Below are 15,857 nucleotides of genomic sequence, written 5' to 3' on the forward strand. Positions count from 1 at the left end.
AAGTTCCGTAAGTTCAAATTTGCTCATTCTTTAGAAACTGAAATTTCTGCATGGAAGGTGATATTTTTGAAAATAAAGGTTTACTGCCAATGGAAAGCATGGGTAAATCTTAGCAGGTGGCAGTAGATGCTGCAGTTTTATGAAATTCCTGCCCATGACTGTACATACAGCATATTCTGCATAGTTGGTGGGATCTGTGCAATTTAATATGAATATATATTCTGTGAGATTAGTTCTACCTAAACCGAGGAGCATGTATGGCCTGACATGGTGTGCAATTTAATATGAATATATATTCTGTGAGATTAGTTCTACCTAAACCGAAGAGCATGTATGGCCTGACATGGTGATGCAAGCGAACGTTTTCTTACACATGTCTGAACCTTGGATAAAATTCCATTAAGCATGGTATTCAATACAAGTGGTGTAAGTATGCAATTCTTCCTGACAGGGCCCTAGAGATAGGGGCTGACATGTCTCTGAGATGATTCATGTACACATGTACATGATCTGAGCCTGTTGCAAAGGTCATTTATGCTGAGATCTATATACAGATGGACAGAAGCATCTGTGGAAAATTTGGTCAACAAGAGAGCAAGTGAAAACCAGGGGATAATTTGGTAGTGAGTTATTTGCCCTTTTTAAAGAATGTGACTTGTTCGGTACTGCTTGGATTCTGTGTCCCCAGCAAGAGGTGAGGATAGCGTAAGATTAGTTTATGTGGCTTCTGAAAAGATTCTTTTGCAACATCTCTGCTACCTGCTTCATTGGCAAGTTCCTGCTCTACCAGGTGTTGTGGCCGTAGGCCAGAACAGCTATGTTTCACTCTCTTTTGTTCTTTGGGAATGGTTCCTGGCTGGCCACAGAAAGATTTAGGTCTGAATTGCCAAGCTGAAGAGTAATCCATATTGAACTCCAGAGGAATCGTGAGTGGATTTTCAGAATATTCCCAATTCAACAGAGCCAAGTGTGTCAAACTTTTTTGCTTAGTGAAATATAAGCAAGCACTAAATGTAGAAAAAAGAGATATAAGTTGAAAATGACATGAAATTTCTTACATATACAGGGGAGAAGAGGCTTCAAGCATTTAAATAACACCCTCCCTTCTCCTCCCCCAACACTAATTGTTGACTAGCATAAAAAGTTAATTACTGCTTGTTCTCCAGTAAGTGAGAGCTTTTTAATACTTAAGGGTGTCCAGTACATTCATTTGTATCAGCGAGCCGCAAGGGGTAACATGATCTTCTAACCATGTCCTTTTGTGTGGAAGCATACACAGTTTGTAAGGTAATAGAGAGAATGAATAGCTAGATCTATATTGAAAAGAAAATGAACTTGGAGCTGAAATGGCTTTCAACTTTTCAGAAGTTCACATTGGGCTCTATCAGGGCTATAATCTGCCTTTGAACCAAACTGAAACGTTCAATCTGAGCCGCTTTGTATGCTTGGGTTGTTTCTTTTCAGCTGAGTTTCAGCCCCCATCCTTTCAGAAATCCCCTTGCCCTGTTGCTCACTGCCTGGCAAGGTCAGGCACAAGATCCTTACTGCCAGATAAAGCAATCAACCTTTTCTTGGCAGCGCTCAGTAAAAGCTAGCTACCAGCTGTTTCCTGTGACTGAATGAAGCCAGTACTTGCTGCTGCTTTCTTTTTGGCTTTAATGCCTTTTATCAAGAGGTTTCTTTTTATTAAAAAGACTATTATAGCAGCACACATAAAAAATTCAGAAAGCTTTCAGTAAGGAAGAGACTTCAAATGTTCAGTGTCTTAGTGTCGTAATGAGGACAACAACAGCCAATGCACTCAAAGGCTACTCTGAGGTAATGCTATCGGTGATCTGCTTGTGCGCCCATTAAATCGGTGATCTGCTTGTGCGCCCATTAAATCATTTGCAGGGGACTACACTCCCTCTGCTGTATCCTCAGTTATGATTTTGGAGAAAGGAGGAGTTGGGTGAAAGCAGCCCTCCTCCCACTCAGTTAAACTTTTTATGCTCAGATACTTCTGAACTGCTCTTCTCTTGCAGACATTTCTGACCACAAGAAACTGTTCCTGAATCTTCAGATGCCAAATGTTTTAGAAAAGGGGTTAATAGCACCAATTAAAATGCTGCCAACACACTTTGCTTCAAATATATATTCAGATATAGCATTGCTAAATTGGACTAGAAGACTCAGTTTGAGAGTTTTCTATCAGCAAATGGCTTGATGTAGAAATCATGGACCTAAAAGCTACAAAAAGTAATCTTATCAATCATTAAGCACTTTTAGCAAGTGGTCAGATATTAAAAAGTCTTAGCAATGCTAGGATGGCCATCCTACATAAGTGTGGAAATTATTAAATGTCTTCCTTATTAAAAGCACAAACTGAAAGCCAGAAAGAGAGGTGCTTTTTACGTTGGGGGTCCGGAAATCCTTCTGCATTGATTTCTGGACTTCTGTTGTTTTGAGAATACAGCTGGCGTTTCTCCATAATGTTTATGCTGAAATACAGATGCTTGCAGAAGCACTTCTTAAAATACAGCATTTTATTTAATTAATAAGCTAGACTGATTGACACCTGACCAGGACTCTACCATATACATATAGCCATTGTGAAATACTTTAGTAAAAATGGCACTAATGCTCAAAACCCCAAGTACATTTTCTTTATTGACCCAAATAGCTACCATGAAAAATATCCAGAGAAGTCTTTATTTCCCATCTAGACCAGTCCAGTTACACCTTTCAGCCAGTTACACTTGTCTGCTGACACAAAGAGCTTTTTATTATTCATGTTGGTACTCAGAGAGGATCAAATTGCTCCTTATCCTTTTCCGCAGTAAGCAAAATAGACTAAATTTTTAGAGTCTTTCACTGGTACAGGTCTTGTTGCAATCCTTTAAGCATTCTTATGGCTCTTCTCTACATTTTTTTTCACCATTTTCGTCATCCTCCTTAAATTTTCGACAACAGAATTGGAGATAGTTGTCCCAGCACAGCAGCAGGAATGCCAAATGAGGGAGTATTGTGAGCCTTCTATTCCTATTAGCTTCTCCTTTTTATGCATCCATTATTTTACTTCTGGTGGTGCTTTAGGACAGAAGGAGATTAGAGTTACGAAGCTCCATATTTCTGTCTTCCAGGCATACTGAAAGCTCTCGAGGTGCCTGAGCCACCATTACATAGTGTCATGTCCTTTGCTCATAAAAAAAGATGGAAAGTCAGAGGTTTTTGCAAGTAGAAGCCACCAACACAGGAGGACCTAGTACTGGCATGTTATAAACAAGCAGTTGTTTTAGGGACTGATGATTCATCTTTTTCTTTTCCCTTTAACAACAAATATGTGTTAGACACCTATGGATTGATGGAGCTTTGATACAGTTTCACCCCAGACAATGCATTGGAATAATATGAAAGGTTGAACTTGAAAGCAGACAGTGAAGAGCAAAAGCTGGAGCTGGCCTCAGTTCACCCCACCGGGCAGGGCAGCAGCCGGCCAGGCACGCCAGACACAAGTGCCCCCTGTGCCCACTCCATAGGGAGCTTGCTGCTAGATGCATTGCAGGGTCGGCTGGGGTTGCCTTTCAGCCCCAAGTGGACATATGTCTCTGGAGGTTATAAATCAAACATAGATTCCTTAACATGCATCTCATATGTACAAGATTGCAGGCCAGTAACGCTAACAAAAAGTCGACAGCTGTTAACTAAACAGATAAGCCTCACACATTTAGAAACAAGGGTAACAAACCCGTGCTGTGCACTGCTATGTTATAGTAATTAGTCTTGGAGATGGGCTATGCTATTATCCTGGAACAGCCTATATCCTGGTCCGTTTCAAATTGCGCTGATGCTCTGTGAATTTGAAGCTTTTGGAAACATCCATGAAGCTGGAGCAGAGCCTGTGGTTTGAAAGGAAGCAGTGGGAAACTAAATAAAATATAGAATAAAGAAGTAGACTTCTTTCGTTCAGTTCACTGGTTTATTTATTTTTGTTTGTTGGTTGGTTCAGCCTTTCTTCTCCAGCCTTTTTGCCTTAGTTACTTTTTTATACCTCCTACAGTGTGAATCTTCATAAACATAAGAGAAAGTGTTAAGAATAAATAATTTTTGCTGATTGTGTAGAAATACTATATGGCAGCATTGTTATCAGAGGCGATATAGAAATTAAAAACTACAGAGCTTCTTTTACTCTTCTCTTTTCTCCTATTTACCATTACATCTGTCTGACATGCACTGTGCTAACTTCTCATTTTGCTGTACATATGTGCATGTGTGCAAACAAGGGATAGATATATACACACACATATAAATATATATAATGTGTGTGTATATAGATGTGTATGTGTGTATATACATACATACACATACATATATGTGCGTGTGTATACATATATATATATGCTTTTAAAGAAGTTCCACAGTCTTACTTTTAACTCTCCTTCTATCATTTTCTGTAGGAGCATGATTGATTTAACAATTGGAAATGATTGGAAAATGTTAGCTTGTGGTATATAGGAAGGAGCCATGAAAATAAGCTGATCACATCTAGAGCACAAATAGGAAGTCCAGGACTTCTCTGAAGTTAAAGTGGGGTGAGGTGATGTTCAGAGAAAAAGAGTTAAAAAAAATTGAGATATAATAGGACATCTGATCCTATGGTAAAAGTGAATACCATTAAGTTTGGGGAATAAGGCTGAAATTAAAATCAGAAAATAGATTCTGTCTACTAAGAGGATAGTACTCAGGACTCAAAATTAATTCAAATAAACTGATCAGGTGGGAATTAATTAAAAAGAAACAGAGATATAGATCATAATTAAGGAGGGTTGTATAAGCAATTTAGAAGTTTTTATTCCTCTTTTTCTCTAGAGAGGGGATGGGTGAAACTGGCAAGAGAATTGCTAGAATGAAGCCATTTGAAAAAGGAAAGATACAAAAACCATTCTTCAGCCTTTGTCACAGAAGTTGGCATAAAGTCTTGGAAAGTGCCATTGTTGTAAAAAACCTGAAAGCTCTGAAGTAGATTGTTTTCCCTATGGGCTTGTGAATTTTAGAATTTCCCTTCATCCTTTCAGTTCCTCGTCACCCCATAACCATTCTGGAGGTTTCCTTGTGATGACATTCTCACTGCAGCCTAGAAGTAGATTTTATTAATCTGTTTTCTCTTGAATTTTGTAAGATATTCTTTGAAGTGACAAGTTCCAAAAACATGTCAATGTAGGAGTCTGACTACAGAAAATGAAAGAAAGAACAATATGAGAGAGGCACATGCACCCAGAGAAAGCACGTGGAGCAAACACCCTCCCCTTTGCCATTCCAATGCTAATTGGCCTTTTAAGAAAGTTTTTACTAAGTGTCATTCTCCTTGACCACATCCACAGCAAAAAACTACATGTTTATATTCCACTGACTTGCACCTGCGTGCTTAATATCTCCACATGAGTATTACTGTGCTACTGTATATCTTTGGGAGCTCTGGATGTACCTTTTAAAGGCAACCTGGGTGTGAATTTAGGCAGGGGCAAGTTCTGCCTGCATGGAGCAGAGGCCGGCTCTGCAAAGGTGGCCATAGGGGAAGTCCAAAGCAGCTACTGCTGCTGCTGCAGAAATCTTGAGGTGATCCATATGCATTGGATTTAGGCCATCCTGGAAGGGCTCCCAGTTCATCCTGCCCCCTGGCCATGGAGGAGGGCTCCTTGGTCTCTCTTGCCAACATGGAAATCCTGCTGGACTTATCACTGAGTACTCTGCTCTCAGCTTTCATCATAAAGTCCCTGTTAAACAAAAATGCAGACAGTGGAAGTAAGGATGGAAAGATAGGGAACAAAGCTCCCTAAATAACTTCATCATGTTAATTTTGTATTTTGTTCCAGTTCAAATAGCAGAGAAAGGCTGATCACATTTTTTCTTTAAAGCTGCTTGTTGGTTTTTGCAAAATTAGTTGACATCAGCAGAAAACTACCAAGGCTCATACAACTCAGTAGCACAGATATCTCCTGTAGGTGCCTTATTTGCAACCTCCATGAGAAGGACATTAGGCACCATTAGGCAGAGCTGCTATCTCAGTCTAAGCGTGGTTCTTCCACAGATGTTGTTTGTGTTGTACCCACTTAATGGCCTGAGTTCTCCAATACTTTCAAACTAACCTCTGCCAAAAGCACTATATACATGTCTGAAAATTACATGAAATTAAGTTCAACAAATTCCAACACTATACAAAACATACTCTCTCACAATTACAGCACAAACAGTTCCAGATGTATATAAAGTTTGACTTTAATTGGCTATAACTTCAAGAAAGTTGATATGGTTTGGACGGGTTTGTTATGTTACTTTAGAAAACAAATGTAAAATGTTTATTTAACTTTAAGCGGCTTTAGGACATGCCTACTGTAACCCATAATCCTCTCATATTTTTAGATAAATGCTTCTAGACAGACACCATGAATGCTGCAGAGTCTGCGTAGCCTTCTGTGGTTTCTTAGCATAAAAATAATCTAGGAATAAACAAACATTTAAAAAAAATCCCCAAAAGAACTATTTCTGTAGCATAAAGAATGGTGTCATGTCTTTAAAAAAAGTTCCTGCTTTAATTTTTAATTCCTCACATGAACCTTTTCCTAGTAAGGATCATCTAACGTAACTAGAACTTATATGCCATCTTGCCTATATGATTTAAAATATCCCTGGGCAGCTATGTACAGCTGCTTTGCACAGAGATTCACAAAAAAATAAATGAATGCTCTATCCAACTTAAATTAAAGAGAGACTGGATTTGTTCCCTGGAGTAGCTAACAAAATCGGACAAAAACTTATGACAGCACTGCAACTGCCTATAATGCCAAAAGCCTGAAAATTTCATCAATAACTGTCATCACTGACAGATTAATCAAACATTCAGAATATTAAAAGATACCTTTTATTAAAAGATACTTAAATTTCTAGACATCAATTTCCTGTGCCCTGTTATCTATTCTTCCTTTCTTGAAGCTATTTGTTCTTTTTCCCCCTGGTTTGCAGCTCTCCGAAATCATCTGCTCACTATGACATGCATCTTTTCTTTCCAGAGACTGCAATTCTACCACAAGTCTCCTGGATTCATGTATCCATATGATTAGCTGAAAGTTTCATCTTTCATTTGAGAAAACAGAATACTTTTTGTGCTCATTATGATTGCTAAAGACATCTTGAGAATATAAATCCTAAAGGCTATGACTCCAAAAAGAATATTTTTAAAAAATTGAAAGTTACTTCAAGAATTGTCATGATTTTAAGCAAACCTTGTGATGTTAGGCACCTTTTACTCATGTATTTTGAATGTTGATACTTAGTGGTACTGCACTCAGCAAGTTAAAGTTTATCAGAGGAGCAGCACTGTGAATAATTGTTAAAAAATGCAGTGCAGAAAGATATGACTGGAGCCATATCTTCCCTGGGACCTGGACTGGGGTTTCATTTTTTCCACAGATTTCTATCTGGAAATCTCCGTCCTCCAGGAAAAACAGATGTAGAAACAGAAGGGAGTCTACCGAGAAAAAATTACTTTCTAATCTTATACAACTATTTATTTTCAATGAATTTAAATGCTACCAGAGATGTGGATCAGTAAATACTAATCCAAAGGGAAATCAGTAAATACATGCTCCAAAAGGGGTGGAGCTGGGGAGAGGAAAGCTTTCCTTGGAAAATAGGAAGTATGAACAACTTTATCAAATATATAACTTGTATATACAGTATATGTATATTGTATAGTGTGTGTGTGTGTATATATATATATTTTGTATCTATTGTATAAGATTGTTTTATTAGTGTCCCATCATAGCATATCTGCATGGCATACTATTCATCTGTAAATAACATCACTTATGTGATGTGTCCCTTCTTATATCAAAATCTCCCTGGGATAGCCACACAATTTCTCTTCTCTTCTACTTCAGTGTCCAAACCATAAATGATTTCATCTTTCAGTAACATTGACAATAGCATACTTTTTGGGTATAAAATGGACCTAAAGTAGCCCTTCCATGCATGGAAGCAGAATCCACTTGCAGAGTTCAGATCTATCATATGAAATAGAGTGAAAAATTTTAATTTAAATTAAAAAATATGGGAATGCAATACCTTAAGCAATTGCCAGTTAGGTATAAAGGCAACTTAAAGATCAATGAGAAACCGTAGGTAGTCTCATCACACAGTAGCATGTTCTAATGTTTACATGCGCATAAAACGTGCAAGGTGAAGATAGAAATAGCCCATAACGTTCCAGCTGATTAAGCTGCAAATATTTTATAGTGTCAGTACTGTGTCACACATCCCAAAGGACTGTAAGATACTTCACAAGCTACTACAATAGAAAGACCCTGTGAAATATACTTGCCCTGGCAAAACAGAAAGCAATGAATGGTCATGCAGCACAGGCACAACAATTGAAGGAAGAGAAATTTTGGCTAAGGTGTCAGAGGAATTATGTTCTTACACAGAAGCACTGGAGAGTCTTTCATTTCCTTAGAGTTGTCAGGGTCTTCATTTCTAGGAACTTCTGTAAAAGATCCTAGAAGACAAATGGTTCAAGTGACTCTGCTGGGATTTGTTCATGTGTTATGATGTGTTTATGCACAGGGTATTGTATATACCTTAGCAATACTGAGCCCCTTTAATGCAGTATCTGTAAACTGAGGCACCTCTTCTGTTGCAGGGAATAATTGTTATGAATAAGTGAATGAGGAGATTTAAAGAGCCATTACACTAAGGATGGTTTTGTAGAGTTGCTATGTGAGGGCCATCAGAAATTTTAAATGGATTAGATTAAGAAATAATAGACAGGGAATGATAATAAGCTAGCGCAGAGTTGAAGTTGGTGGACTATCAGGGATGCCATGCTTCCAGGAACTGGACTATTTTTGTTCTAGAAAGGATTCAAGCATTGTTGGAGTTAATGTTAATATAAAATTAGCCTATTTTAGTAGAGATAAGATGCAATAGCAAATAATTTGTGTAGTATAGGCTGTGCTTGGCCCTTGCAAGGGTGCAGTATTCAGAGAAATGAATAGGAAAAAACTTTTTGCTGTGTGCTTTTGCAGTATGGGGACTTGCTCATTCTCTTGTTTTGGTTGCTGTCAGCTGGTATCTCCACTTCCATCACTCATCTTCTCTTACTGGCTGAACTTTAAAAGGCAGTAATTCAATATCTCTCCTGACTCTGTGGAGCAATCTCTTCTTCATTAGAGGTCAAATTTTCTAAGGAGACAAAATCTCATCACCCCTTTTACATGACAAATACTGCATGGCTAGATTTTTTTCTCATTTCTTATTCCAGCGCTTAACAATATTGTGCACCAAGGCAAACGGACTTGATTTTGGTTTCCCTGGCACAATTATTTTTCCTCATAATTAACTCCACTGGCTATTTAAAAGCTTAGCTTGAATTACGCTGGCACAGAACCAGGTTCAACACAGATTGGACTGAACAATTACTCCCTTAGTTACCCATCTGGATTACAACAATGTAAAACGCCAGCAGAATATGGATCAATACTATACCCAAGTCCATTCTGAGTCCCAGCCTGATGACATGGTGTATTGATTAAGCAGAAAACATAGCCAAAATAAAGCAATTCATCAGTTTATCTTGGGATAAAATCCCCAGTGTCCTTTCTCCCATCACTCTATACTAACTCACTTGAGCTTTTGGTCTGTGGTATAGACTCAGATTTTCTGAAGTGTTTAGGTGCTAAAGTCATCATGAAAAAATACAGTGGGACTCTGATCCCCAAAGCTCTTCTGTCCCATGCTCAAACATTTACACATGTAATCTTAGACACCCAAATAAAATATTTCTAATATTCATATTTCAGTTACCCCTACCTGAAAGTGTACCAACAAAGTGTTCACATCAAGTTCTTCGAATGGTTTTAAGTAGTGGAACAGCAACTGCAGCGTACTCTGGAAGACCAGTGATCTTCATTGATCATGGAATTTACATCCTTTGAGTTTGAAACAGCACACAAAATTGTCCCAAAGTATTTAATGCATTTTCTAAGACAGAGAAAATAAAAAACAAGATTCTTGACATAACACTGTCATTATGGTTATTATGTGCTTGTTTTTAATACTTGTGCATCTCATAAGAAATAGGGAAAAATATATTCACAATTTGGAGGGGGTATGCAGGCAGAATCCACCGTCATGACTCTTAAGATTTGACCCAATACTTCTAGTTCTACTAGTGCTACTTGTCTTTGGCTGTTTTGGGTTCAAAGAGCAGGCTGGCTCCAAGACATGCCCTGCAGTTCTGCCTCCATCCCCAAGCTCCCTTTGGAATTCCCTTTGCCTGCCCCTTGCACGTAGATTTTCTCCACAGGTAGTCGGGGTGTGAGAGGCTGGACGGATGGTGCAAGCCTGAATATTGTGTTTGTTGAGAACAATATATGGCCTTGCAGACCTGGTAGCTGGGGAATGCTGTGGGTCCAATAGTAGAAGGAGAGAGATTTTAGTCCATTCATACAAAGGCTGACCTTTGCATCAAATTATGAAGGAGAGGGAGGCAGAGATAGTAAGAATCAAGCCACGAATGTTACCAATAAGCTATTAAGAAAGGATGGCAGTTAAAACTGTTAGATTTTCCTTTATTACTAAATTGTAATAGTCTAAAGACAAAGATTATGAAAAAAATGTTAGCAGACATCTCATGGTGTGATGGTGATTTCACTGCACTGATCCTATTGACTGTAGTAGGAGTCAGGCAACTGTGGCTTGTGGAGCTCTTTGAAGCAGTATTTTACAGTCCCTCTTGAAATAGCTACAGAAGAAGAAATCTTGTTCCTTTTGCTATATCATTTCAGAGTTAAAAATTAGCAGTTACCCCTCTTCTGAATGCAATGCAACTGTTTGCTCTTTGATGCCCACAACCTATCAGACACACAAGCACACTCAGATACTTTGCATGAAGAATTTCTTGACCACAGACACTTCTATAATTACTGCCCTTTTCACCCTGCTGTAAAACGAGACTATGCCCACCTGTCTGACACGTGAACCGCACACAATCTTCTTTGACTTTTCTAAGCCCTGATGAAAAGGCAGACACATACTGCTACTGTTTCCATATCTAATGGAGTAATGATGTTATTTAATACGTGGTTTGCAAGTTATGATTGATTTGGAAAAGTAGCATAGAGACATCGCTATTTTGCTTGGATCAGGGTAGGGCAGGAGAATTGCTTGCTTTTAAAGAAAATATTTTTATTCTGTTAGGAATCTTCTTTCAGTTGGAAATATACTGATGTAATAAGAAAAAAATTCTGATCTCATTAACAGTAGTAGTGTGGGGTTGCCTTCATTTTGAAAAGGAGATGACTAAGGGAGATATGACAAAGGTCTCTAAAACTATAGACGGCTCAGAGAAAGCAGGTAGGCAGTGATTACTCACTATTTCTTATGGCACAAGATTTACGATACACTCACGCTATCAAGCAGGTTCAAAACAAACAAAAGGAAATAGTTTTTCAGCTAGTAAATTGGTGGAACTTGTTAATTCAGGGTAAGACAAAGATCTAAGAGTGTCAAAGATTTAGACAGTCCTATGGAAGACAGGTCAATCAGTGGTTACTGAAAATTGTTTGAGTCCTCAGCTCAAAACTTTGTAAACAACTGATTAGGAAGATGGTTGAGTATTTCAAGGAAAGAATCATATCATAACTGTTCACTCTCTTACATTTTTTATTTAAATACCTGCCTATGTCCACAGGAAAAGACAGGGTACTAGAGTTAGGGGGACTTACAGTTTGGTCAAATGTAGCTGGGTTTATATCCCTTTTTCCTAACTTTGTGATTTTCTATAACATAAGCTGTTCATAGTACTGTAAAATTATTAATTTTCATGGTATTTTCTTGGCTTATACTAGCTGATTTGATTCTCATTTAGAACAGCATATGGGTTCTCATTTTGCCCAAGCAAAGGCATTTGCAGTGGGATAGAGGGACTGCCCTGCCACAGTCGCTGGTCTTACCTTGAGCAACTGTTGGATCACCTGCAGTTCTAGAGTAGATCTTCTCCTAGAGTGGTACACAGGATGTTTCAAAGCAGTGTGCTAAAAGCAAAATCAAAGTCTTGCGCCTTTGGTCCAGAAGAGATGGGAAATGGCACCAAACTGCTTAGCCCATTTTTCAGACTACTCCATTTTAGACAATACACTGCTTTCTGGGTGATGCCTTGTTTAGCAACAAGCAACACTAACTGAGATTAAAATGCTCACCTGAAGTGGGCTTAAACGTGAAATGCTCTGTGGGCATTGTGATTGTTTATTTTTTCTATAGCTGGATTCATTTCCTGGTCACTTCTAATCCAGGAAGGACTTCAACATTCCTTCCATTAAGGGTGAACCCCTAGTGATAGATACATTTTGTAGTGCTATAACTGTGTTGCTAGAGTGGGTGGATTTTCTTCCCACTTCTAAGGACAGCTCCATTTGCAGCTTACAGAACCCTTTCAAAATGAACTGAATCACTTGGTAGTTAATAATAGCTTGGCAACAGGTAGTTTTTAGAATGAGCAACGGCAGGAAAAAACGAAAGGGGAACTTGTTTTCACCTACAGGGCTTGTGCTCCATGCCTTTAGGTACAGTAAATTAAATGCTGGCTAGGGTAGGCAGGAACAGCCTATGAAAATGTATGATACAAGCTAAATTTGGGTGCCAGCTGGACAGAAGAAGTGTGTTAAGTGCCTGCTTCCAGGAAAGTCAATTTTTAGTAAGTGTGCATGCTTAAATATAAGAGTTCATTCTTCCTCAAGTTCATACACTTTAATGTATGTGTGGCTAATCTTCCTCATATCTCCAAAGGCAGCTCTGCATAGGTTTGTCAGGTATAATTTCCCCGACTTCAGGGTATAATGTGATCCCAGCAAATGATAAATCAGTGTAGTTGCATCAGTTTTGCATGGCTATTAACCATTAAATGGATAAAAGTGGCTATAACTCATTTGCTGCCCAGTTTACAAACCCTATGTACAGAATCTTTTACTGCATTTGTATCACCACTGAATTTCTCCAAGCTTGTGCTTATATTTCACTGTTTTCAACAAAATGCCAATAGAGCACAGCAGAGTGGAATTCTATTTGATATCATGCCTGAGAGAGTCTGAAGACAGAGTATGTTAGAAAGCCATGGAGGAAAATCAATGCCATGATCAGTAACCATGTACTATAGATTAATTGAGGCCAGAGGCAAGGGATTAAGCACAGCGCAATCCTTTATGCAGTTTAGAGATCCTGACTGCAAACGCAGTTGTAGCAAACTTCTCTAAGAATGCTTGAAGTTGAAGGTCAAATTGTATGGCATTGGCAAGGCTTTTCCCCCCAGTTTTTCAGATAAGACTCAGACCTCCTTAGCAGTCTCTGTATATAAGAAGGTACTTCAGGATACTGGGACCATGTGAATGAAGCCTTTAACACTCCCTGTGTTGCTATGACATGGAATGCCGTATGTCATTTCTTTGGTTATTTTCTCCAGATTGGCAATCACGCTTTAGATTTTTTTCTAGTTTTATATCATGATAAATCATTGTCATCAATGCACAGTTTCCTTATGAAGGAACCTTTACCAGCTGGAATGTGTTCTACATTATTACTTGTCTATGTGACTTTCTATGATAATCAGAAGAATAGTTCAAATTAAGTAGTATCAAAAATGACAGAGGCATTGATTTGATTCTGCCTCGGACTGTAATCAACATCATCTCTCCTTTTGCATCCTATATGGAAGCTCCTCCTCTCATCTCATTCCTCAGATGTGGCAAAACTACCTGCAGTGTTAAAGTTCAATATATTTAGTTAACCTAGCAAAATTCTTAGGTTAAAAGCTTTTTTTTTTTCATAAAAAGACAGGTAAAGACTATTCTCCTCCCAGCTTGTTGCCAGAAACAGTCCCTTCGAAGCAATGCTCAGTTGGGAGAGCAACCATCTCTAGAGAATGAAAATTCTAGCAGAGCAAGTAAAATCCCAGCTGCAAGCACATGGCAAAACCTTCAATTACTGACCCAAACATCTTCATTTGATGGAAGATACCAACTGCTGCAAATGCAGTTAATGATGGTTATGGCAAATTAAAGAGCACAAAGGCATCTATTGTTAAAAGCCCAACAAGATGAGGATTAATCACTCTATGGTGTTGTGTGTACATAATGTTATATGCAACATCACACTGAAAATGATGCATCTCAAAGCAAATACAGTTCCTTACAGCTTGATATGTGGCTTTCCAGAAGTGTCTGCTTTGGTGAGGATTTTCCATACTCTTGGAACCAAGACCTCTGATTTGCAGGATTTTCTACATCAGCACATCACTATGCAACTTCAGCACGTTGCTCATACTCTATATAAAAGTAGAAGCACTTCTGTCTTTACACATCTCACATCTACTGTAGCTCCAGAATGTCTCCCACCCCCAATTTACAGAGTTTCGGTAGCAATTACTCTGTGTATGGTTACTCTTTGTACAGTGTTTTACAGGTCAAACTGTTCTTTTAAAATAATTAATTAGCTCTATTTTGGTTAAACAATTATTCGTTACCTAGTCTCGGCTGCCTTTCACTATTTGTAATACTTATCCAAATATCCCTGCTAAAAAACTGTGGTTTGTTTTTAAATCACTCATCTTAGCTATATGTTTTTATTTGTTATCATAGCTCGTCACCTAAATCACATGGGATTATTTTTATTTCCTGATTGTGTGGCTGACATTTTTTAAGCAAGGGTTTCATGAATGAGCTCTGCTGTGAAAGATGGGGATATAATTATGTTTCTGTAAGTATGGGGAGGCTAATATTCACAAGCATTTAATTAGCATCCAGAAGTAGCTTGAATCCGTCAAAATAATAAGTAATTATTGCATAGATTACTCCAAACAGAATTCATTCTTTTGTTAAAAATGCATTAGCAAATCAGGGTAAGATTTTTGCTCTTTGTGGGGAAGGTTAGGGTTGTCAGTCAGACCTGTGCCAGATACTAGTATCACAACATTACTATGTTGTCCGGTGATACCTGAGGACAACACACAGAGTACTGAACAAAGTGTACCTGCGGCACAGAAGGTGCCAGAAACCACTCTCAACATTGCTGAGCGCATAAAACCAGAAATTCTTGAACATACAGGAAAGCAGTATAAATAAAATGCTATTTCCTCAGAGAGAAAGTGGGAAACAGACCCAGAGAGAGAACAAAATAATCGTACTGCAGGATCTCCCAGGAAAAGAATGGGATTTAGCTTCCCAAGATTGTTCCAGTATATGGTGTTGTTGAACTTTTATTATGGTTTATTACTTCACCCAGTTCTGTTCACAAGTGAAGCAGCTCTCTAGCTTCTCAAGATCCAATTTGGCTGATCCAGAAATTTCTGTGTCTCATGCTCTCTCCTTTTTAATTACACAACACATTTGGCAGTAGGCACCTTTGTTTACAATAGCTCCCTGGAGCTCAAGCACTGTTCACATCTCTCCATGCTTTGATTCCTGGAGTTTGTGTCTGTCAGGCCATGACTCCAAGAGCTGCTCTATCTCTCAGCCCCCTTGCCTTTTGTATCTCTGCCTACTAAGAAGACTCCGCACTTCAGAATGAACTTTGCTGCACCCCTTTGAAAATAATTATTTTATTAATCTTGTAATAGTTGTACTAACTCTACAACTGATGTAGAAGGAGCCCTTTCGATGCGTGGTGATTATGTCCGTGAGAGCTTTTGTTGTTTTATTTAAGTCTTAATTGTAAAGTCCTAATGCTGGACTACACAGATGGCACAGGGCAGCTCGGGGCAGTGCCAGGACAGCAGCCTGCAGAGCCTGTGCCAACCTGAGGCTGTGTGCCCTTTGCAGCCAGGGAGCACAGCC

This window comes from Struthio camelus, chromosome 4 (assembly GCF_040807025.1).
Source record: "Struthio camelus isolate bStrCam1 chromosome 4, bStrCam1.hap1, whole genome shotgun sequence".
Taxonomy (NCBI): Eukaryota; Metazoa; Chordata; class Aves; order Struthioniformes; family Struthionidae; genus Struthio; species Struthio camelus.